We start from the raw sequence: 26762 nt of genomic DNA on the forward strand, positions 1-26762 counted from the left end.
TCCCCAGGAAAACCACATAACTTCCCCACGAAAAATATCTAAATAGGCTCAGAAGCTCACATAAAAAAATAAAAAATAAATAAATAAAAGGGAAGTTTATGACTGGCTTACTGAGGCTTCAGTTCTCTTGTCCTGGTGTTGCGCAGCAGCTTCCACCCTGGCATTTTCCATTTCAAGCCTTAAAGAGAAGCACAGATCTTATTAGACAAATCCATAATAGCGCACACTGCAAAAGAATGGTGTGAAAGAATGCTATTTAAAGCAAGAGCTTCTTTTAAAATCATGTTTTACCCTGATGATGCAACAAGGCAATTCTGACGTTTTCAGAGAATCCCAGAAAGCAAAACCTTGCTTCACTCTGTTATTTTCTTACCGTTGGACATGTTCTTCCAGCTGCTTTATTGTAGAACTGCTTCTGGAAGCTGCTAACAGAAGGTCTTTCATTTTTTGGTTAGAAGCTGATATTTGTCTTTCCTTATTATCTAGGTCAGTCTTCAAATCTTGAATGCAACGCTCATATTGAATACGCTGTTTTTCAGAGTCATGTAACTGTAAAGTAGCAATGAGAATCCTCAGCAGCCCGGTTAGGTTCAGTATAGAGAGCTCAGTGAGCACTGAAGAATTTGGATATTGCATGTATCTACATACACCCCCTACCCAAAGTACTGGAATCGTTTCCAATTCATTCAAGCCTTCATTTCTCTTAGCAAATGAACAATAACAGATGATATTTCATCATCTGTGACACTGGCCTCTCCCATCTGCACAAAGGATTTTCTATAACACCATTATGAGCATTGACACTGCCAATCCTACCTTCTCAGTGGCTTGTGACATCCTGAAATTACTTGTTTGCTATTCTATCGAAAATATTAACCAAAAAAACCTCATCCTTTTCCTAAAGTGATTTCACAGCTCATTAGTATGTTATTATGGTAGATGTTTCAGAAAAAACCCACAACTCTCACAGAGAGCAAAAAAGAAAAACTCAAATTCAGCTGTCCAGTATTTCTACTTTTTCTCAGAAATCAGACACCAAACTTGGCCAAACCAAAAGCGATAACCTGCTGAGACACCAGGTCATTTTGCAAAGCAGCTTATCAAATACAGATCTTCTCCAGTTAAAGACATAATGACTTTGTGTCGAAGACCACCCAGTCATGGACACCAAGTGCACAGAACAATGCAGTTCATATACTTGTCTTTAAATCTATACCCCTGAATTTATTTCTAGGATAGGAGGACATTTGCTTATACTTTGAACTCTCTGCTCTGATTTGGCACAGGCATGACTGTGATCACAGATGACAAGGGGCAAGTTGAGAAGACTAAGGGGATAAAGACCACCTTATAGTGTTTACAACCAACCTTATAAGACACAGAAAAACAATTTGTAAATTCAGAGCACCTGTGTAATGTTGCTTCAGATAGTTGGTAGTTTGTACACATCCCATCCACAAATAAATTCTTAATTGTGTTTGACACCAGGAGAGGGAAGTAAGTTGGGAAAAGAAAGAACACTGCTACAACACCCTGGAGCCACAAGAAGAACTTTAGCTGTGGGGCTGAAGAACGGCTCCTACTTGCAAAAGAAACTAGTTGGCTTTTTGATGATTCTAGTAACACTTATCTTTCACTACAGAGGAGGAGGCCAGCTGGCAAAGATTTCACCAGCTTCATGAATTATGACAGGGTATCACTGCTAACCTCCTTAGCTCTCTCTGGTACTTGCTCTCAGAACATTATTTTTCTCTTCTTCACCAGAAACAGGGAAAAATCACCCTCAGATTTTATGTGTAAGTTACAGCCTCTCTGTACCTTAGCTTTAATCCTGTCCAGTTCCTTCTGCAAGTGCAATTTGTCTTCCTCAAGGTCACTGCGGTAGCATGTAGTAACTACAAGGGAAGCTTCTGACATAGACTGCTTTTTAAGAGCATCAGCAAGCTCCTGCTGCAGCTGTCTGACCAAACCCTAAGGAAACAGATAAACATGAGGAAAAACATGAAACTTGACTTTACTCCTTTAAACTGACTATATTATACAGTTCAGTCATTTACCGGTCCTCCTTAATTCTAAGAGAAAAAACAATGAACCACAACAAAACAACACAATTTGGTCCTATGTGTAAAACTTACACCTGATGCATTTTAGAAATACAAAATCATTTTATGAATTGAAACATTTTAATTTATTCTAATTGTATAGCTTACCTCTCTTTCTACTTTGTCAGTCTCATATTTAAAGACTTGTTCCTTTAAATCAGTACACTTGGTATTTAATTCCTTGTTTCTCTCTTCCATGAGGTAAACCTGCTTTTCACTGTCAGCTCTGAGTTTGTTGAACATATCATGAAATCTGTCCTGGACATCATTCACAACCTTTTCTTTGATGATCTCCTTGTTCCGCAAATCTTCCAGCTGCTGACGGAGTAAAAGGTTTTCACTTTGGAGCTGGGCCAATTGTTCCTGCATAGATTCATGCTTTATCATAAATTTACTGACTTGATCTTTCTCAAGTTGCCACGCATGCTCATTTTCTTTTGCTTGACACTGGGCTTGATTTAAGTCTTTTTGTGTCATTTCTAAAAGCAGTGTTTTTTCTCGAAGTGTTTGTTCCAACTGGTGAAGCTCGTTTTCTAGACTATTAACTTTGCTTTCCGTTTTACTCAGCTGCTGAGACAAGCTCTTGTTGCTCTCTCGCACCTCAGAGAGCTCACGATGGAGCTTGTCTTGTAAACGAAGCCATTCATCACGTTCTCTCTGAAATGTTCGTTCGGCATCACTTTTCAATGACTGATGATGTTCGAGATCTTGAACCACTGCATTCAAGCGGGAACAGAATGATTCAATCTCTGTTTCCAGTCTGTCTTTGCTTTCTTTTTTCTGTTCAAGCTTGGAAGTTAGCATTGCAGATTCCGTCTTGAGTAAATTCAGCTGTCCATTGTACTGAAATACTGTCTGTGTTAAGGTTTCCTCACTCAGTTTAAGTTCCTTCTGATGAGAATCATTCTTTTCTTTCAAAGACTCATTTTCCTCTAAGTATTTTCCTTCATCCTCCTGGTGCTTAAGTTTTACTTGATCGAGTTCTAGTCTTAGCATAGCAATCTCTTCTTGCAGTAACTGATTTCTGTGTAGCAGATCCTTTTCTCTGTCATTAGTGTCAGATTTCTGTGTGATAAAGGACAATAATGAATAGTTAGTTGGGAAATAAATTCAGGTTTAACCCATCAGGCAGCTAGGCACCACACTCTCATCACTAAGTGGGATGAGGGAGAGAACAGGAAACAAAACAGAACTCATGGGCTGTGATAAAAATAATTTATTAAGCAAAAAGATGAAGGACATGGAAACAAGAAAGTGATGACAGTATAATAACGAATTCAAAAGCCAAGTAATAGGATCACAAACAGCCTCAGCCAGCTTCTTTCCTAGTGAATCTCCAGATATCTGGACATTTCACGGGTAGAAACCTTAGAAATGATTGTAACAACTATACAGTGAAGAACAGCAGGCAGTTTAAGAGACTGGGAACACAATGTCTTATTTTCCAGTGGCTTCCTACTTCCACATGCAATTCAGGTCTATGTGGGATTGATGATGCTATTCAGAGTTTTTAGACAACAGTAACAAAATTTGGTTATATTGATAAACTGTAGATAATCCACGAAAAGGCACAAAAGGTTATTTTTCTTAAGGTTTTAGAATGAGCACAGTGAAGTATAACCAAATTAATTAGGAATGGAACTGCTTACCTCTGAATTTTTCCTAATAGTTTTTCTTGTCTCTTCTTCCAGCTCCTTCTGTCTCCACAGGTGGTTGCTCAAAATTCCTTCTTGCAGAGCTCTAGCACTCCTTTCATTAGAGAGCTGTCTCTGTGTTTCATCACGCTCTTCTTCAACCTACAGTAATATAGTTGAACTTGTGAATCTTGAACAAAATCAGAATTAGCAATACCTTCCTATTTCATTCTTTTTATTCTTACATTCTATTAATTCTATTAAGAGTCATTTATCATAAAATCATAGAATGACCTGCATATCAATTTTCCATGTTTGCAAACAAACATCTTTAGATTTATCTGAATTGAAAGTTATAAGGATAGTGTGAGTCCTTTGCACAAATCAGCATCATAGAAGTTTTATACTTAATGAATCTCCCTCTATAACACAAGAAAAAAACAAACAAACTAGAACTACTATTCTTGGAAACATACAGAGTTTAAGTAGAAACCCAAGTTATCTTTCTAACAAACTATATATACATACTAAAACCAGAGATGGACACTCATATGCTTACAGTCAAAGATTTAAAAACATCTATTCATCAATATGAGCACTAACACTAAGAACTGCACAAAACAAATGACTAAGATTTCCAAAAGCACAATAACTACACTTACTTTACCCCACTGCAAGGTCTTAAGTCTACATCTCTTCTACTAATATTTAGAAATGCTTCAGAAAATGTGCCAATCCATTTTCAGTTTACCAAAATCTAGCAATACTGCTGGATAAATTGAGTTGTATGAGATTTCCAAAGGCTATTAATGAAGTGAGACACAGAAGAGGACTGACCAGCTGAACAGCAGACCAGGAGGTGAACTAATGCCAATGATGTCCCTGTTAAATCCAGGCAGACTGAAAGAGGTGATGCTAACTACTTACTGCTTCTGCCAGAGCAACGTGGCCACTGAGGATCCTTAATGACCACTTTCACATGTTCTTAATATGTTTGCAAATACAAGTTCTGAAAATTTGAGGCTTACTATTTATGGGGAAAAATACAACACAACAGACCGAATTTCCGAGGTATATTTCAAACTGCGTAGAACCATGACAGGAATGCTGAAAAGTAGGTAAAGGCCAGTGAAAAGACCCTCAAAACTGTATGTAAGAACTGAAGAATTCATGCAGGTTGTGTACAGTGAGAACATCATCATCTCAATTGCATTAAATAAGCCACTAAACTTGTAATAAAAATAAAGGTGAGAGTTTTTCTGGATTCAGTCTTGATTGTAAGCAACTGAGGCAATTTACAGATTATCAGGTAAACAGTAACATTTAGGCCTAAATTTAAATTCATGTAAGTATACTTGAAAGAATACTACAAACAGTAACTGTAATTTCCTTCTGAAGAAAAAAAACAATAATAATAAAAACATTATATATATATATATATACACATATAATATATATATAGATATATAGATATAGACATACATATACACACACGCGCACAGAGTTCTGTAGTAATTAGGAAAAATAACTCAAAGAGAAGCTTTGCCTGAAGCACAAACCAAACTATAATTCTTAAAAATGTGAAAAGGTATCATGAACTTGTTTGTTCACGCTGGTTTCATGACGATGGTCCTCAAAATGCACCAAGATAATTGCCTAATGTCTCTTTCACCAACAAGTTGAACATACTAGCATAAAATATCAGTTTGAAAGAAACAGAAAAACAGAAGATATATATTTAATATACCTGTTTCTTGAGCTGTTTCAGCGTTATTAACTCTGTTTCTAAATTCCTTACACGAAACTCAAGTTGTTGTTTTTCCTCTGTCTCTCTAGAATATTGATCCTTTTCCCTCTTTAGTTGCTTTCTTGTTTTTTCATATCGCATTTCAGCTCTATGTCTCTTTTCCTCTTCTTGTTTCACAAAAAATCTGGGATTTAAAAGAGAGTATTTGAGGAATTAAAGCACTGACAAAAAAGTAAATATGCCACATCATGAACCAGGAGAAACAACTTAAAACTGTAGAAATGTCACACCTTTTCAAATATAGAAGTTTTTCTGCAATTTTAAACTTTTAACATCACTCTAATTTCATTCCATTAGTGGTGGAAGACACGTTATACATGAGCTGCACAAGACTGACAAATAAGCCCTTAAGTGATGTACAAAATTCATCATGTATTTCCATGTCGACATAGGTAAACATGAACTGTAAACCACGAACTTTTACTAACAAAAATACACTGTTTTTAATAAGTTGATCATCACCTATATAGTACAGATTCATAATGACTGCAAGTAATACCGATAAAACATCACATCACTTATCTAAGACAAATCAAAAACTTTTAAGAAGCCTTCCCTAAGACTATAACAACTGCTTACCATGTGCGGATGAACCTTTTCATTTCTTTTAATAAATTAAAGGATAAGGATAGTGTTCAAAAAAAGATTTGAATATCAGCAACCACTAACAAGTAGTTCAAAACATTGGCTGTAACATCAGTATTGAAGCAGCTTATTCTAAAGGAGAAAGATTTACATGTAGTCTTTAGCTTCCCAAAAAGTACAGCTTTTATCATGTATAGCTAATACTCTTTTGAGATTTTACATAGAAGAAAAAATTAATTCCTTCTATTTACAGATGTTTGGGAATTCTGAAAAATGTTTAGAATCAAATCCAGGCCAAATCAGGAACGGCTTTGTCTTACTTACATCCCCTTCCACGTACTGGGAGACTGCTGGCACATCCTGAAGTTTATTTCCCTCAGCTTATTCTCACAGAGTTTCATGCTCTGTGATCAGCCTGGAAAGCCTCTACTGAACTCACACATGTTGACTACGATCTCTTGAAGGCCATAAAAAGAAATGCACACAAGTACTTGGAGGCCAAAAGTTGGACCCAGTGCTCCAGACACAGACCAACTAGATGCTAAGTAGGGATGGACTCCTCCCTTCAGCTTCTTGACTCTGCAACCCAGGATGCTGCTGGCCTTCTCAGCTGCAAGATCATTCTGACTCACGTTGCACTTAATCTCTGCCAAAGCCCCCAGAGGCTTCTCAGCGAATCAGCTCACCAGCCAGAGCATTTCACTGTGTACACAAGGGGTTCCTCCATCCCACGTGCAAGGGCTTTGAATTCGTTCTTGATTAATTTATTAGGCATAGGAGGTAAGATTCTAAAGACACGATTAGAGTCAGTGTTAAGGAAGAAATTCTCTGGGAAGGCTGGTCTGGTGGTTGGTGACCCTGCACATAGCAGGGGGGTTGAAACTAGATGATCATTGTGGTCCTTTTGAACCTGGGCCATTCTATGATTCTGTGATTAAGACCTCTATCACCTCCAGCAAAATTAATCTGAACCTCCACTGTGCATTTAGTTCTTTGAAAAATATACTTTTAAAACAGTTTGGGGAGCAGGGGACTACTCAGCATAGCTTTCAATACCGAGGAAAGTGCTTCAATTACAAGATTTAAAACAATCTAATTCTACGGATTATTTTATTAGCTTACCCTTTTACTGGCATTTCAAGTAATTTTGGTCTCTCCTCAGATGAAGAATTCTTTGTGTGTTTTTCTTCTATCATTTTTTCATTCTTCCTTAGAGCAAGCTTTTCTTTTACTGGTTGATGGGTAATATTGCCCACTGGTGTATTTGATTTATCAAGACTTTCCTGTTTCTCCACTGCTTGCATTTTGAAATGTTTCTGCTTCCTTTTTTCCTTCTCAACCTATGAAGAGAAAATTAAGCTTCATATATTTTTCTGATTCTAAAGGAGATCCAAGACCAAATAATCTAAGCTTGACTTTTAAAATAATGTAAAATAAAAAAGATTTTCCCCCAAAATTACTCTACAAAATGTACCAAGTCTACAAATATACTCTGAATTCACTCTTGATTTGAAGTATAACAATCAAACAAAAACAAAAAAGCAAAGCAGCCCTAAGGAAACAAACAATAGAAGCATTACTGATGGATAAGAAATCAGATGGACTACACAACAGTAGTTGTAGAAACACAAAGTATGAGTGGATGTATGATGTTGTACTTCCTTAATGATGAGGAAAAAAGCAAACTGAACTCAAAAGCAGAAACAGCTTCACAGCAATCAGGAATTTTAGTGAGAGGCAATGAAGGCACACCATGCACAAACCACAGCAAATGAAGAGATAAATCAAGACCCTGTTCAGAAGCTATTTTCATTCCTTGATCGACAATCAAAACTGGTGTACTTGTATGAATTTCTTTTTATGGTAATGAGGTGATAACTACTTACACTGGAAATGACTGCCACCTATTGTCAAACTGAAACAATACACTTTGCTTTCTCAAAACCTTCTGATTACATTATGGGGAAAAGCACAGTTCTCCACTGCTTTCCTTATTTATGAGTAACGTTCTTCTCTTAAGACAAAAAAACCAATTTGCACAAAGCACCTTCTTTTAATGATCAATAGCTAACATGAACAGGACCACCGATACTGAGAAAGACTAAAGAATAAGGAAAAGCAGGTGAACTTCTACCTCTTTTTGTAGCTCTACCTTCTCTTTTTCCAAAGCCAGGAATACCATTTGCAGCATTCCTACCTTACTCTTAAATCTTTCCACATCTTGTTTTAGTTCTTCATCCAGATTCCTTTTCAGCATGCCACAAGGTTGCTGAGCATGCGGGAAAAGATTTTCGATTTCTGTTTCTCCTATTTCCTTGTTTTTGATAAGGCAGTCTCTGGGAACACTGTCACTAAGACAGATGTCCTTGCCAATTTTCTTCTCACTTATAAAGCCAAGTGTACTTTCACCATTTGTGGAAACAGGTCTTATATTAGGAAGATTATTAGAAATGTCATCCCAAATATTTGTTTTTAAACAATGTCTCAGGGAATACTCAGGACTTCCCTCTACATCTCTACTAATCCCATTCTCATTCTCTTCCATTTCCTCTGCTTTTGATAGATGTACTTTTGTATTATCTGTGTAATTAGTGCAGCCTTCTTCATCTGGTATTCTCCAGGTATTTTCCATGCTCGCATTTAAGTTATTGTGATCAGGAAGGACACAGAGACTCAGAATAACTATTTCAGGTTTGGGTTCTTTTAGGTCTACATTAAGTTTCACATCTCCAAATTCACCTTTACTTTCTAACTTATCACTTGATTCTGTCACACAAGACGAAACACAAAGACTCTTCAATTCTTCAATGAGGTCATCTTCTGACACTTCTGCCACAAGGGATGGAGCTTTCTCAGATTCATTAATTTCACCAAACAGCTGCTTCAGCTCTGCTGTAATGTTTGTAAAATTTCTTTTCAACTCCCTTTTCTCTTTTTCAATCCACATTTTTTGTATCTTTCTTCCCACAGCTTTAGACTTAACTGCTTGTCAGCACTGTGGGATTCCTCATTTTCTGCTAGGGCTTCCTGATGAGAAATTTCTGCTTTGTCAGTCTGCTTTTCATGTGCTGTATTTTCTATCAAGTTTCTAAAACATATTTATCCTTAAGTAAGCAGGTAAAGACAGAAAAATTACCAAGAAAAATGAAATTACCGTTAAGCCATATAATTTACATTGCAAACTCATCCCATCATACAACAACAACAAAACAAAGATACCTTATTTATTTTTTCCTCAAAACAGAAGGATCTAGTTTACAAACATAAACCAATCAAACAGATCAAAACCAATCAGTAACAACAGAAAACACAACTGCCCAAATTTTCCCATACTCAACTTTCTACTGACTGTCCCTTTAAACCCCCTGCTGGTTAGCGTTCATAACAAGCGTGAGTGATCATAACAAGCTTTTTTACTAACCACAACAAGGGACTGGCTACATTACAATCACTTATGCTCCTCAGAGTCAGAATTATTAAATTCTATTCCAAGCTCCCAAGACAAATATTTACAAGGAATACCTGTTCATTCCTGCCCTCAGCCCAAAATCAAGAACTGAGACATCTATCCAAACGGTACCATGCCTCAAGCTCACTGACCAGCTCCTCTCTCCAGCCTTCTCACTATCTCTGACTTCACAGTCCCTGCAAAGTTGCCCTTGGTTTGTGTTCCCTTCTGAACAAGGTCTGCAGCCTTGGCATCCCAAGGAACCACAACTATTGTCCTTCTTACTCTGGTTATAGAGGCCCTTTTCTCCTTCCACATCGTAACTCCACAAAAATCTTTCACAATGGAGAGCATCTCAGTCACCACCTGTCTCAGCCACTTCATTTCCAAGCTCCATTCACTTTGCACATCTGCTACCACCTTCCAATACTTAAGTTCCGCTCTCTACCTGCTGAAATGAATCACATCCCTCTTCCACAGTGCCTTGGATGTATGATGATATTACTTCCTCCACTTCCCTTGAGGTATTACAGAAGACTCCAGACACTCAATGAAGATCCCTACCCAGTCCTGTATGCTCAATACAAACAGGACGCCTAGCCTATATTCCTCCATAATGACCTTCAAAAAATATTTTCAAACACTTACTAACTTGATCAGATAAGGAGATATTTTGCAGAGGCAGAGAAAGCACTGACAGATCATATTTCAGGTTTTTACTTAATCTTTCTAATACACAGAGGAAAATCTGGCGTGTTTTGTCAAAGAAATAATCACGATATAAAATTTTGCTCCCAAATGAGTATGTATTTTGCATAGGAAAAAACAAAAAACCCACCACATGACTGCACTGTTTCTCAGAATTGCACGCAAGGAAAAACACAATATTTGGTTTCACATACCTGCCTCCCAAAGTTTTCAGTGGCATCCTTGACCATCTCTTTTTTAGCTGATGACGACACATGAACGGTAGATTCTGAGCGCTCACCTACAGTGAAAAAATTACATCTTTATAACGAACATGACTTATTACAAATTAATTATACCTAGAGTACATCCTGAATCATTGCATTTGTGAGAAAATAGCACAAACTAACACAGCCTCTCAAGCGTATGATTATTTACGATTTGAACATAATATTACAAAACAGTTTGAAGATGCCTCTGTGCGAACTAATCCCTCTCAGGGCATTTTCCCTTTCATTCCTAAGGGAAATTTGATGAAAATCAGTCAGAAATACACCTTTAAGAATCTCAAATGGTTTACATGTAGAACTATATTTATACATACATGACACACTGTATGCTAGACAGCAATCGGCTAGATTCCTCTAGCTACTTTCATTTCTCCTTATTTTGTGCCACAAAGGGTCTCGTTTAACCCTTTTAGAGTTAGAAATACTTGTACCATAGGAATTATAACACTCTGCAGAAGAAATACAGCTTGCTGAAACCCAAACATAGGAGTTTGAGACAAACTTTCACATATATTTCTTAATACCTGATCTTTGAGCAAATACATGGATTATAGAAAAAAAACAGACACGAGGAAGGATGAACAGAAAATACATGAAATGATGACATAAAATGAGCTATGAAAAGACTGTTTTTCCTATCTAACTTTGCCACGTCCCACACCATCACTGGACTACATTTCACATGACTACATAAAACAGACAAAACAAGAACTCACAGAATCACAGAAACACAAAGGATGGAAAAGACCTCCAAGATCATGGGTAAATTAGGTTGCTAAGTCACTATCCACCATATTTAAAGAGTTGTGGCAGTCAGGTAAAACCCTTAGTGACAGGAGAAAGGGAAACATCACACTTGTTTTTAAAGAGTTTAAGAAAGGAGGTACTTTCCAAGGCCCAGACAACCTTCTATTATGGAGTGACTAGAGTGGAGGATAAAGAAATAGCAACTGATGTTAGCTACCTAGAGAGCTCATCTCTCTAAATTGGAGAAATATCATGGATGGATTCTTTGGTAGACAGGGAAGTGCTGCCAAGTGGTGTATCTGATATGTTAGTGAAAAGAGATCGCATTCAGACAGATACTGACAGCCTACAGAAGCAGGTCTTATGATGTTCAGCAAGGCCAAGCGCAAGATCCTGCACCTGGGTTGGGAAGTCATCAGCTTCAGCACAGGCTGGACAATGAACAGACTGAGAGCAGTCCTGTGGAAAAGGACTTGGGGATAATGCTGGATGAAGAATTACATATAAGCTGAGAATGCATGCTTGCAGTCCAAAAAGCCAATTGCACCCTGGGCCACAAAAAAAGAAGCACTGCATGGCCAGCAGGCCAAGAGAGGTGGTGTCCCCTTCTACTCCACTCTTTCAAAACCCTACCAGGAGCACCGAGTTCATCTCCGGGGCCCCCAGCACAAAAAATCTCTGGCTAGAGCAGGTCCAGGGAAGGGTCTCAAAAAACAATTTGAGGACTGGAACACTTTTCCTATGAGGAAAGCTGACAGAGTTGGGGAATATAAGAGTTTGCAGAGACCATATGATGGCCTTTCAATAATTAATGGGGGCTTACACGAAAGACTTTTAACTATGGCCTGTAGTGACAGAGCAAAGGGTAACAGTTTTAAACTAAAAGATCGTTCAGATTAGATATAAGGAATAAATTCTTGATGAGGGTGATGAGGCACTGCAACAGGTTACCCACAGCTGGGAAGTTTCAATTAGGTGATTTTTAAAGGTCCTTTCCAGCCCAATTCTATAATTCAATGATTCTAACCACCTTTTGTGCATCTTACAGAAACAATATCACTGCAGTAGAGAATCTCCTTTTCTTTATGCAAACACACGTACATTTTTTTTCTAGAAAGAAGTTTAACCTCTATTGTCATCAAAAGAAACAGTACCTTTTTTCCCAAGACATGGATGTCAAACAGCTTGGAGCAATTTCCATTCCATACTTAGAAGTTGCAATAGTTTTCTGAACTCTTATCTAATCATCTACTTCATATGCTTGCTTATATAGGTTTTCACCTGATTTGTAATTTTCAAGGCTCGTTGTAGAAATTCTAAGACCTTAATAGGGAACTGTTTTGTATCTCGCTAACAAATACTTAAATTCACATATATCAGAATTAAGAAACTAAGAACCCACTGAGGTTAGATATACTCCCTCCCATGTATAACAAATGATCTAGCTGCTTCACTTTTATTTATCTTTCCCAACCAAAAGGAATACCTGCCAACATACTTCCACTCACTACCTCCCACCTACACTCTCTTTCCCATGTCCTTCCACTAGCTCTAAACTCAGTGGCCAGTTTAAACAAAACATGAGAGGATGGCTTTGGAAGAGCATATGTAATACATGTTTTCATACAACTGCCAGAGAGGCAAAGAAAAAGCCAGGTAAATAATCAATCATGCTAATGAAGCATAAGCCTGTGAATCACCCATTCTGTCCCACCTGCAGCTCCTGGACAGCTCCACCTGCAGACCCTAGCCAGGAATCAGACACAGGACATGACCCTATTGCTCCTCTGCAGATTGGTATATTTGGCAATGAGAAGGAAATGAGTAAATGTGGACTGCCTGACAAGGGGTGATGATAGCAGGTATGCCGGAGGAACCTTACACTGTAGAAGGATGTTTAGAAATGTTGAATGGAGCTGTAGTGGAGAAAACACCCAAAGATAGAGCCATATTTCATTAAATCTGATGCTGAAATAACATCTTGCTAGCAAAACATTAATTTAATATGAAGAATTTACAACTACAATGTATCTGCCCACAAAGGGACATGACAAAAAAAAAACCAACAACTATTTATAAATACCTTCAATATCATCTACACTCAATTTCTCCTGTGGATCTGCAAAACAAATGAATCAAATGCTTAATTAAATATGCTTATCAGAAAGATTTTGAAGCTAAAATCAGAATATAAAAGACATCATTACCTGATTTTTTCTTTTCTGTTTTTGAAGATGTTTCATTCATCTCTAAAACTGCAGAAACCTTTAACTATGAAAGACAAACCAATGAAAAATAAACACCCATACATTCAAAGTAACCACATATTCATTAATGAGCAGGACAAGTAGATTTCAATGAAAAGCATTTACCTGCAAATTACTGGGTTTCTCTGAAAAGCCTGGAGATGAAAAATGAAAGCGTTATTTTATTTAATTGAAGATATCTTTTATTCTTTACAACATTAGTAGGCTCTGTAATTGTTTCTTGCACAAATTACTTCATTGAGAGTGAAATAGCTAATATCCAATTATCTTATCACACAGAACTTGTAGTAGTATATAAGAAATACAGAGTAATTCCCATCATCCAACTTTTATTTAAAAAAAAAAAAGAATCAAATCACAGAATGACAACAATTCATGTGAAGCATTAAGTCATGTCTATTAAGAGAACAAGATTAAAATATTTTGTTCCTTTTGGAAGCTGAATTCTGCTTTCTGGAAAAATTAATTAGAGCAGATAGCTTTGGCTTCTTAATGACCAATCAAGAAAGAACCCAGCAGAACTATGACTACTTCTATTCTAGCAGTGCATAATGTTGAGGCTACTTTCTCATTAACAGCTTATGGAGAGCAAGGGTACAGACACAGCAACCTCATACAAACATCATTCAATGAGGTAAAAACAATCTGGTTCTCAACTGACCTCTCTGGATCAGTTTGCAAGGAAATAAATGATACAAACATTGCTTGGTTGTAATGCACAACATGTGCGTTATTCCAAATCTTTTTCAAGTTTAGTGTCAAATTTTATTTCCTAACTCACACAACCTACTGCCCTGTGCTGCAGTCATCTTAGACTTTACGACTCCATTCATGAAACAAGCATACAAAATGCTTCTACGAATTGTTCCACAAAATAATTTTTAGATTTAAATAAATACTAAAAACAAATCATCAAGACTTGATTTTCGAACACTAGGTGGTCAAGTAACATGGAAATACATTAGAAAGACTACCACAGTCACCTCGTCCCCCCTCCCACACTGATTTCAAGCTTAGCAGAATCATATGAAGCAGACATTAAAGACAATTGGTAAGTTGATTTATGGATTCCAGAAGCTTGCTAAGATTTGGTGTCTGCTTACAAAAATAAAATTGGACTTGCCTTTTAGGCTATGTCATTGAATCCATATTATAAGCCACACTGCCAAAGCACTCTCAAAAAGATAAAAGCTTTATTCCAATAGCAAAACTTTCCAGCACACTTATGATCAATCAGGATGGTCATAAAGCAAATGCCATGAGCTGCAGGTGGAAACCCGCAGAAACATAACAAGAATTTGCCCAAATATTTTAGTTTTTAAAGAAAAACAGGAAACTAAAAAAAATTAAATAAACAAACAAAAAGATCAACCAAATGATATTTTTCTTCTGCTGATTATCCAGAAATATCCAAATCCTCAGACAGATAAATCTTAAACCAGATACCACTCTCACCACTTTAAGCAACCACTTAAAGCAAAGAAAAACACCCGAACAAACACATATCCAAAAAGTATACATAATGAACGCAAGAACCGCCTGGACTAATCAAGCAGGCCAGCAAGTTCAGTGTTCACTGCTGTTAATTAACATCAGCCAAGCACTTCATTGCTACAGCACATACTCACTGAACAACAGGACTAACAAGGAAAACAAAAGAAAAAGTTCACTTGTCTATAAACACAGAAAAATCCAATCTATGAGATAGTTACCCTTGTTGTGCTCCCCTGAAACACTCTGCAAGCGTACTCCATGTTCAACTGCAGGTGGGAGAAACACAGGAGGAGATGCTTTCCTTGAACCTTCAGAACACGGCTGTACAATACAGTACATACGCGTAAGAATTTGTACAAAACAATTTTTTTAAAATAAAATCTAAGAAAGGCTTTTGCATTTTAAATAAAAGGGCAAAAAAATCCTCACAATTCATCTAAACTATTCCATAATGTTGATTAAGGCTGGCAAATCACAGAGCCACACAAGAAATTAACACAGGAAATCAAGATGTTGATTGTGAACAAGAAGCTGCAGCTCTGTGTTGACTGAACATTGGCATCAAATTTGCACCTGGCATTCAAATAACAGCCTACATTGCTGGGGCACATGTCCCACAATGTTGAGTGAGTGCATCACTACGTTGCAAAAGCAAGATTTGATTTGCTTAAAGGCCAAAAAGGCAAAGCTGATAGCGATTAAGCTATCTAGAAAGTCTTGTATTTTTAAGAAAGGAGTGGGGAATTAGTTTTTTTCCCAACAACAAAGGCTAGAGGGGAAGTAGCTACAGACCCTGCTCACTCTCATCTTGAGAATTATCAGACAGAAAGGATAAACACAGCCAGCACACTTGGTGTCTGCTGAACATGATTTTCAAAATCGGATTAAGTCTATCTAGAGAAGACAGAGGTTCTATACAGAAAAATCTAAATGTCTGGGTTGCTCAGTGTATTGGCATCCGTTAAACTCTGACTGGATCAGCAGAATAGATCTGAATAGTAGGAAAAAAAAAAATCCTCACAAAAATATGCCTGAGAAGTTCATAAGTTTAAAAGCAGCAATAAACTGCTGTATTAAAACTGTGCTAGAAAATCAACACCAAAGCCTGCAGCCAGGAGGCCAACGTAAGTAGTCTGACATAACTTTGTCCCAGTACTATCTCAACAGAGAACCTATGCTACAGGTATTTCAATGACCCTCAGATACAGGACATCGAGCAGCAGCAACATGGGGTAAATAAGCCTCACCAGGGGCGGGGCTCAACGCAAAGGCAAGCTCTCACGTAGTTCTCATCTGGCTCTCCCACAGACCGGGGAGATGCACATATCACAGAAAGTACCTCAGAATCCCAGGGAGAATCAGACTCTTCCTTTTTCTCTGTTCCTACTGCTGGCAGAGCACCTACAAAAAAATGGACAAAGAGAGACACTGAGAATTTACTGCACTCCACTTTTATACCCCATCAGTCAAACAAAGGATCTGAAAGATGAGTAACAGTACTACAGCAAAGGACAAACCAAGAAATGAGTTACACTCAACGGTAGCTTTACACCCAGTCACATCACAGTATTCTGTTTTCTCCTCTTCATTTCTTTTCCAGCAAAAGATGCATAAGAATGGTGGCTGACATGACAATGTCCCTCGTGTTGGGACAACGTTAAGGAAGAAACTCCAGCATGCTTCAGTCTCAGCATATGGACACCCTGAGTCATCTTCCCTCTTGCCTACACCTCCATCATCTGGCACTTACTATCACATTCCACTCTATAGGACATACCACAAAAGCACGATACAAAACAACCTCACACTAAGAGGAAGCTGCCAACACACACGGCTCCTTGCTTAGTGCTATCAAGGGATACCTCACCTGACCATGATTCATAATCCTGCAACTTCTGACCAGGTACATACGTAAGGACTGACATTTAGGAATGAAACAGAAGCTCACAGCTCCAATACAGTCCAGAACACTGCAAGCATTTTAAATCTTATCACTTCAAAGTCTAGTATCTTCTGACCACCAAACTCCCATCTAGAGCAGACCACAGTCAGTTCTCTCTTCTAAGCTACTCCATTATGTAAAACAAACTCAGGATTGACTCACACAGAAACGCAAGGAAAATTTACAGGAATGAGCCAGACAGGAGCAATGGCGTCCACTCTGGAAAACCGTAACTGCTGATTCCAGCCTGAGTGCTGACTATTCATGCTTTTCCAAAATAAACTCTTTGCACATAAAATGCACTAAGAGAAAAGTGAATGCACCGTGAGTGCTGCTTCCACACCTTCTGAGCAGCAACTGACCAATAGCTACACGAGCTCTGAAAACATCTACAGCAACAAGATATCCTCTGGAGACGGACATACTATCTTCTGCTCTGAGACCCTGGGGTGAGTACCTAAGCACCCACCTCTCTCTGAGGTCATGCTCTCAAGCATACAAGCGAGTAGCACAGGAGAGATCTCCTACATTTTACAACTGAACAAGGTGAGGCACTGGAAGAGTCTTCTCTGACTTTGAATCAGGTCAGCTCTTGGCTGAAGCCCTGAAAAACCACAGCTTTTCAATCTGATAGTACCCATTAGAAAGGGAATCAATAGTGTCACACACAAGGCACACTAGACTACCTACTTGTTTTGTGCAGATCAAGGAGAACACAGCAACAAAATTAATAAAGAAACTTGCATCATACATAATCATTAGGAACCCAGCACCACCATTTGTGACCTTTAGGAAAGAACGAAAAGCAACAAAAGCTGCAGACCTTCTCTACCACAGCAGGCTAGGGTTCACAGCTAAATCTTAAACCAGATACACCTCCCACCACTTTAAGCAACCACCTAAAGCAAAGAAAAACACCCGAACAAACACATATCCAAAAAGTATACATAATGAACGCAAGAACCGCCTGGACTAATCAAGCAGGCCAGCAAGTTCAGTGTTCACTGCTGTTAATTAACATCAGCCAAGCACTTCATTGCTACAGCACATACTCACTGAACAACAGGACTAACAAGGAAAACAAAAGAAAAAGTTCACTTGTCTATAAACACAGACAAATCCAATCTATGAGATAGTTACCCTTGTTGTGCTCCCCTGAAACACTCTGCAAGCGTACTCCATGTTCAACTGCAGGTGGGAGAAACACAGGAGGAGATGCTTTCCTCGAACCTTCAGAACACGGCTGTACAATACAGTACATACGCGTAAGAATTTGTACAAAACAATTTTTTTAAAATAAAATCTAACAAAGGCTTTTGCATTTTAAATAAAAGGGCAAAAAAATCCTCACAATTCATCTAAACTATTCCATAATGTTGATTAAGGCTGGCAAATCACAGAGCCACACAAGAAATTAACACAGGAAATCAAGATGTTGATTGTGAACAAGAAGCTGCAGCTCTGTGTTGATTGAACATTGGCATCAAATTTGCACCTGGCATTCAAATATCAGCCTACATTGCTGGGGCACATGTCCCACAATGTTGAGTGAGTGCATCACTACGTTGCAAAAGCAAGATTTGATTTGCTTAAAGGCCAAAAAGGCAAAGCTGATAGCGATTAAGCTATCTAGAAAGTCTTGTATTTTTAAGAAAGGAGTGGGGAATTAGTTTTTCTCCCAACAACAAAGGCTAGAGGGGAAGTAGCTACAGACCCTGCTCACTCTCATCTTGAGAATTATCAGACAGAAAGGATAAACACAGCCAGCACACTTGGTGTCTGCTGAACATGATTTTCAAAATCGGATTAAGTCTATCTAGAGAAGACAGGGGTTCTATACAGAAAAATCTAAATGTCTGGGTTGCTCAGTGTATTGGCATCCGTTAAACTCTGACTGGATCAGCAGAATAGATCTGAATAGTAGGAAAAAAAAAAATCCTCACAAAAATATGCCTGAGAAGTTCATAAGTTTAAAAGCAGCAATAAACTGCTGTATTAAAACTGTGCTAGAAAATCAACACCAAAGCCTGCAGCCAGGAGGCCAACGTAAGTAGTCTGACATAACTTTGTCCCAGTACTATCTCAACAGAGAACCTACGCTACAGGTATTTCAATGACCCTCAGATACAGGACATCGAGCAGCAGCAACATGGGGTAAATAAGCCTCAACAGAAGCAGGGCTCAACTCAAAGGCAAGCTCTCACGTAGTTCTCATCTGGCTCTCCCACAGACCGGGGAGATGCACATATCACAGAAAGTACCTCAGAATCCCAGGGAGAATCAGACTCTTCCTTTTTCTCTGTTCCTACTGCTGGCAGAGCACCTACAAAAAAATGGACAAAGAGAGACACTGAGAATTTACTGCACTCCACTTTTATACCCCATCAGTCAAACAAAGGATCTGAAAGATGAGTAACAGTACTACAGCAAAGGACAAACCAAGAAATGAGTTACACTCAACGGTAGCTTTACACCCAGTCACATCACAGTATTCTGTTTTCTCCTCTTCATTTCTTTTCCAGCAAAAGATGCATAAGAATGGTGGCTGACATGACAATGTCCCTCGTGTTGGGACAACGTTAAGGAAGAAACTCCAGCATGCTTCAGTCTCAGCATATGGACACCCTGAGTCATCTTCCCTCTTGCCTACACCTCCATCATCTGGCACTTACTATCACATTCCACTCTACAGGACATACCACAAAAGCACGATACAAAACAACCTCACACTAAGAGGAAGCTGCCAACACACACGGCTCCTTGCTTAGTGCTATCAAGGGATACCTCACCTGACCATGATTCATAATCCTGCAACTTCTGACCAGGTACATACGTAAGGACTGACATTTAGGAATGAAACAGAAGCTCACAGCTCCAATACAGTCCAGAACACTGCAAGCATTTTAAATCTTATCACTTCAAAGTCTAGTATCTTCTGACCACCAAACTCCCATCTAGAGCAGACCACAGTCAGTTCTCTCTTCTAAGCTACTCCATTATGTAAAACAAACTCAGGATTGACTCACACAGAAACGCAAGGAAAATTTACAGGAATGAGCCAGACAGGAGCAATGGCGTCCACTCTGGAAAACCGTAACTGCTGATTCCGGCCTGAGTGCTGACTATTCATGCTTTTCCAAAATAAACTCTTTGCACATAAAATGCACTAAGAGAAAAGTGAATGCACCGTGAGTGCTGCTTCCACACCTTCTGAGCAGCAACTGACCAATAGCTACACGAGCTCTGAAAACATCTACAGCAACAAGATATCCTCTGGAGACGGACATACTATCTTCTGCTCTGAGACCCTGGGGTGAGTACCTAAGCACCCACCTCTCTCTGAGGTCATGCTCTCAAGCATACAAGCGAGTAGCACAGGAGAGATCTCCTACATTTTACAACTGAACAAGGTGAGGCACTGGAAGAGTCTTCTCTGACTTTGAATCAGGTCAGCTCTTGGCTGAAGCCCTGAAAAACCACAGCTTTTCAATCTGATAGTACCCATTAGAAAGGGAATCAATAGTGTCACACACAAGGCACACTAGACTACCTACTTGTTTTGTGCAGATCAAGGAGAACACAGCAACAAAATTAATAAAGAAACTTGCATCATACATAATCATTAGGAACCCAGCACCACCATTTGTGACCTTTAGGAAAGAACGAAAAGCAACAAAAGCTGCAGACCTTCTCTACCACAGCAGGCTAGGGTTCACAGCTAAATCTTAAACCAGATACACCTCCCACCACTTTAAGCAACCACCTAAAGCAAAGAAAAACACCCGAACAAACACATATCCGAAAAGTATACATAATGAACGCAAGAACCGCCTGGACTAATCAAGCAGGCCAGCAAGTTCAGTGTTCACTGCTGTTAATTAACATCAGCCAAGCACTTCATTGCTACAGCACATACTCACTGAACAACAGGACTAACAAGGAAAACAAAAGAAAAAGTTCACTTGTCTATAAACACAGACAAATCCAATCTATCAGATAGTTACCCTTGTTGTGCTCCCCTGAAACACTCTGCAAGCGTACTCCATGTTCAACTGCAGGTGGGAGAAACACAGGAGGAGATGCTTTCCTCGAACCTTCAGAACACGGCTGTACAATACAGTACATACGCGTAAGAATTTGTACAAAACAATTTTTTTAAAATAAAATCTAACAAAGGCTTTTGCATTTTAAATAAAAGGGCAAAAAAATCCTCACAATTCATCTAAACTATTCCATAATGTTGATTAAGGCTGGCAAATCACAGAGCCACACAAGAAATTAACACAGGAAATCAAGATGTTGATTGTGAACAAGAAGCTGCAGCTCTGTGTTGATTGAACATTGGCATCAAATTTGCACCTGGCATTCAAATATCAGCCTACATTGCTGGGGCACATGTCCCACAATGTTGAGTGAGTGCATCACTACGTTGCAAAAGCAAGATTTGATTTGCTTAAAGGCCAAAAAGGCAAAGCTGATAGCGATTAAGCTATCTAGAAAGTCTTGTATTTTTAAGAAAGGAGTGGGGAATTAGTTTTTTTCCCAACAACAAAGGCTAGAGGGGAAGTAGCTACAGACCCTGCTCACTCTCATCTTGAGAATTATCAGACAGAAAGGATAAACACAGCCAGCACACTTGGTGTCTGCTGAACACGATTTTCAAAATCGGATTAAGTCTATCTAGAGAAGACAGAGGTTCTATACAGAAAAATCTAAATGTCTGGGTTGCTCAATGTATTGGCATCCATTAAACTCTGACTGGATCAGCAGAATAGATCTGAATAGTAGGAAAAAAAAAAATCCTCACAAAAATATGCCTGAGAAGTTCATAAGTTTAAAAGCAGCAATAAACTGCTGTATTAAAACTGTGCTAGAAAATCAACACCAAAGCCTGCAGCCAGGAGGCCAACGTAAGTAGTCTGACATAACTTTGTCCCAGTACTATCTCAACAGAGAACCTACGCTACAGGTATTTCAATGACCCTCAGATACAGGACATCGAGCAGCAGCAACATGGGGTAAATAAGCCTCACCAGGGGCGGGGCTCAACTCAAAGGCAAGCTCTCACGTAGTTCTCATCTGGCTCTCCCACAGACCAGGGAGATGCACATATCACAGAAAGTACCTCAGAATCCCAGGGAGAATCAGACTCTTCCTTTTTCTCTGTTCCTACTGCTGGCAGAGCACCTACAAAAAAATAGACAAAGAGAGACACTGAGAATTTACTGCACTCCACTTTTATATCCCATCAGTCCAACAAAGGATCTGAAAGATGAGTAACAGTACTACAGCAAAGGACAAACCAAGAAATGAGTTACACTCAACGGTAGCTTTACACCCAGTCACATCACAGTATTCTGTTTTCTCCTCTTCATTTCTTTTCCAGCAAAAGATGCATAAGAATGGTGGCTGACATGACAATGTCCCTCGTGTTGGGACAACGTTAAGGAAGAAACTCCAGCATGCTTCAGTCTCAGCATATGGACACCCTGAGTCATCTTCCCTCTTGCCTACACCTCCATCATCTGGCACTTACTATCTCATTCCACTCTACAGGACATACCACAAAAGCACGATACAAAACAACCTCACACTAAGAGGAAGCTGCCAACACACACGGCTCCTTGCTTAGTGCTATCAAGGGATACCTCACCTGACCATGATTCATAATCCTGCAACTTCTGACCAGGTACATACGTAAGGACTGACATTTAGGAATGAAACAGAAGCTCACAGCTCCAATACAGTCCAGAACACTGCAAGCATTTTAAATCTTATCACTTCAAAGTCTAGTATCTTCTGACCACCAAACTCCCATCTAGAGCAGACCACAGTCAGTTCTCTCTTCTAAGCTACTCCATTATGTAAAACAAACTCAGGATTGACTCACACAGAAACGCAAGGAAAATTTACAGGAATGAGCCAGACAGGAGCAATGGCGTCCACTCTGGAAAACCGTAACTGCTGATTCCGGCCTGAGTGCTGACTATTCATGCTTTTCCAAAATAAACTCTTTGCACATAAAATGCACTAAGAGAAAAGTGAATGCACCGTGAGTGCTGCTTCCACACCTTCTGAGCAGCAACTGACCAATAGCTACACGAGCTCTGAAAACATCTACAGCAACAAGATATCCTCTGGAGACGGACATACTATCTTCTGCTCTGAGACCCTGGGGTGAGTACCTAAGCACCCACCTCTCTCTGAGGTCATGCTCTCAAGCATACAAGCGAGTAGCACAGGAGAGATCTCCTACATTTTACAACTGAACAAGGTGAGGCACTGGAAGAGTCTTCTCTGACTTTGAATCAGGTCAGCTCTTGGCTGAAGCCCTGAAAAACCACAGCTTTTCAATCTGATAGTACCCATTAGAAAGGGAATCAATAGTGTCACACACAAGGCACACTAGACTACCTACTTGTTTTGTGCAGATCAAGGAGAACACAGCAACAAAATTAATAAAGAAACTTGCATCATACATAATCATTAGGAACCCAGCACCACCATTTGTGACCTTTAGGAAAGAACGAAAAGCAACAAAAGCTGCAGACCTTCTCTACCACAGCAGGCTAGGGTTCACAGCTAAATCTTAAACCAGATACCACTCCCACCACTTTAAGCAACCACCTAAAGCAAAGAAAAACACCCGAACAAACACATATCCAAAAAGTATACATAATGAACGCAAGAACCACCTGGACTAATCAAGCAGGCCAGCAAGTTCAGTGTTCACTGCTGTTAATTAACATCAGCCAAGCACTTCATTGCTACAGCACATACTCACTGAACAACAGGACTAACAAGGAAAACAAAAGAAAAAGTTCACTTGTCTATAAACACAGACAAATCCAATCTATCAGATAGTTACCCTTGTTGTGCTCCCCTGAAACACTCTGCAAGCGTACTCCATGTTCAACTGCAGGTGGGAGAAACACAGGAGGAGATGCTTTCCTCGAACCTTCAGAACACGGCTGTACAATACAGTACATACGCGTAAGAATTTGTACAAAACAATTTTTTTAAAATAAAATCTAACAAAGGCTTTTGCATTTTAAATAAAAGGGCAAAAAAATCCTCACAATTCATCTAAACTATTCCATAATGTTGATTAAGGCTGGCAAATCACAGAGCCACACAAGAAATTAACACAGGAAATCAAGATGTTGATTGTGAACAAGAAGCTGCAGCTCTGTGTTGATTGAACATTGGCATCAAATTTGCACCTGGCATTCAAATATCAGCCTACATTGCTGGGGCACATGTCCCACAATGTTGAGTGAGTGCATCACTACGTTGCAAAAGCAAGATTTGATTTGCTTAAAGGCCAAAAAGGCAAAGCTGATAGCGATTAAGCTATCTAGAAAGTCTTGTATTTTTAAGAAAGGAGTGGGGAATTAGTTTTTTTCCCAACAACAAAGGCTAGAGGGGAAGTAGCTACAGACCCTGCTCACTCTCATCTTGAGAATTATCAGACAGAAAGGATAAACACAGCCAGCACACTTGGTGTCTGCTGAACACGATTTTCAAAATCGGATTAAGTCTATCTAGAGAAGACAGAGGTTCTATACAGAAAAATCTAAATGTCTGGGTTGCTCAATGTATTGGCATCCATTAAACTCTGACTGGATCAGCAGAATAGATCTGAATAGTAGGAAAAAAAAAAATCCTCACAAAAATATGCCTGAGAAGTTCATAAGTTTAAAAGCAGCAATAAACTGCTGTATTAAAACTGTGCTAGAAAATCAACACCAAAGCCTGCAGCCAGGAGGCCAACGTAAGTAGTCTGACATAACTTTGTCCCAGTACTATCTCAACAGAGAACCTACGCTACAGGTATTTCAATGACCCTCAGATACAGGACATCGAGCAGCAGCAACATGGGGTAAATAAGCCTCACCAGGGGCGGGGCTCAACTCAAAGGCAAGCTCTCACGTAGTTCTCATCTGGCTCTCCCACAGACCAGGGAGATGCACATATCACAGAAAGTACCTCAGAATCCCAGGGAGAATCAGACTCTTCCTTTTTCTCTGTTCCTACTGCTGGCAGAGCACCTACAAAAAAATGGACAAAGAGAGACACTGAGAATTTACTGCACTCCACTTTTATACCCCATCAGTCCAACAAAGGATCTGAAAGATGAGTAACAGTACTACAGCAAAGGACAAACCAAGAAATGAGTTACACTCAACGGTAGCTTTACACCCAGTCACATCACAGTATTCTGTTTTCTCCTCTTCATTTCTTTTCCAGCAAAAGATGCATAAGAATGGTGGCTGACATGACAATGTCCCTCGTGTTGGGACAACGTTAAGGAAGAAACTCCAGCATGCTTCAGTCTCAGCATATGGACACCCTGAGTCATCTTCCCTCTTGCCTACACCTCCATCATCTGGCACTTACTATCTCATTCCACTCTACAGGACATACCACAAAAGCACGATACAAAACAACCTCACACTAAGAGGAAGCTGCCAACACACACGGCTCCTTGCTTAGTGCTATCAAGGGATACCTCACCTGACCATGATTCATAATCCTGCAACTTCTGACCAGGTACATACATAAGGACTGACATTTAGGAATGAAACAGAAGCTCACAGCTCCAATACAGTCCAGAACACTGCAAGCATTTTAAATCTTATCACTTCAAAGTCTAGTATCTTCTGACCACCAAACTCCCATCTAGAGCAGACCACAGTCAGTTCTCTCTTCTAAGCTACTCCATTATGTAAAACAAACTCAGGATTGACTCACACAGAAACGCAAGGAAAATTTACAGGAATGAGCCAGACAGGAGCAATGGCGTCCACTCTGGAAAACCGTAACTGCTGATTCCAGCCTGAGTGCTGACTATTCATGCTTTTCCAAAATAAACTCTTTGCACATAAAATGCACTAAGAGAAAAGTGAATGCACCGTGAGTGCTGCTTCCACACCTTCTGAGCAGCAACTGACCAATAGCTACACGAGCTCTGAAAACATCTACAGCAACAAGATATCCTCTGGAGACGGACATACTATCTTCTGCTCTGAGACCCTGGGGTGAGTACCTAAGCACCCACCTCTCTCTGAGGTCATGCTCTCAAGCATACAAGCGAGTAGCACAGGAGAGATCTCCTACATTTTACAACTGAACAAGGTGAGGCACTGGAAGAGTCTTCTCTGACTTTGAATCAGGTCAGCTCTTGGCTGAAGCCCTGAAAAACCACAGCTTTTCAATCTGATAGTACCCATTAGAAAGGGAATCAATAGTGTCACACACAAGGCACACTAGACTACCTACTTGTTTTGTGCAGATCAAGGAGAACACAGCAACAAAATTAATAAAGAAACTTGCATCATACATAATCATTAGGAACCCAGCACCACCATTTGTGACCTTTAGGAAAGAACGAAAAGCAACAAAAGCTGCAGACCTTCTCTACCACAGCAGGCTAGGGTTCACAGCTAAATCTTAAACCAGATACCACTCCCACCACTTTAAGCAACCACTTAAAGCAAAGAAAAACACCCGAACAAACACATATCCAAAAAGTATACATAATGAACGCAAGAACCGCCTGGACTAATCAAGCAGGCCAGCAAGTTCAGTGTTCACTGCTGTTAATTAACATCAGCCAAGCACTTCATTGCTACAGCACATACTCACTGAACAACAGGACTGACAAGGAAAACAAAAGAAAAAGTTCACTTGTCTATAAACACAGACAAATCCAATCTATGAGATAGTTACCCTTGTTGTGCTCCCCTGAAACACTCT

General features: G+C 39.3%; 1 pseudogene across 1 annotated transcript in view; it reads right to left on the reverse strand.

Annotated features, from left to right (window-relative positions):
• Window positions 1-26762, reverse strand: part of LOC146756756 (ankyrin repeat domain-containing protein 26-like) — a 50234-nt pseudogene that overhangs the window by 10085 nt on the left and 13387 nt on the right. Inside the window, exons 14-25 of the transcript XR_014937373.1 lie at window positions 13845-13893; window positions 13673-13701; window positions 13508-13571; window positions 13384-13419; window positions 10479-10564; window positions 7251-7468; window positions 5484-5667; window positions 3752-3898; window positions 2211-3167; window positions 1819-1971; window positions 374-549; window positions 112-178 (exon numbers count right to left, since the gene is read on the reverse strand). The product of XR_014937373.1 is annotated as an ankyrin repeat domain-containing protein 26-like (transcript). The remainder of the gene's footprint in view (window positions 1-111; window positions 179-373; window positions 550-1818; window positions 1972-2210; window positions 3168-3751; window positions 3899-5483; window positions 5668-7250; window positions 7469-10478; window positions 10565-13383; window positions 13420-13507; window positions 13572-13672; window positions 13702-13844; window positions 13894-26762) is intronic.

Source organism: Coturnix japonica, chromosome 26 (assembly GCF_054131305.1).
Source record: "Coturnix japonica strain WE chromosome 26, WE-NBRP24, whole genome shotgun sequence".
NCBI lineage: Eukaryota > Metazoa > Chordata > Aves > Galliformes > Phasianidae > Coturnix > Coturnix japonica.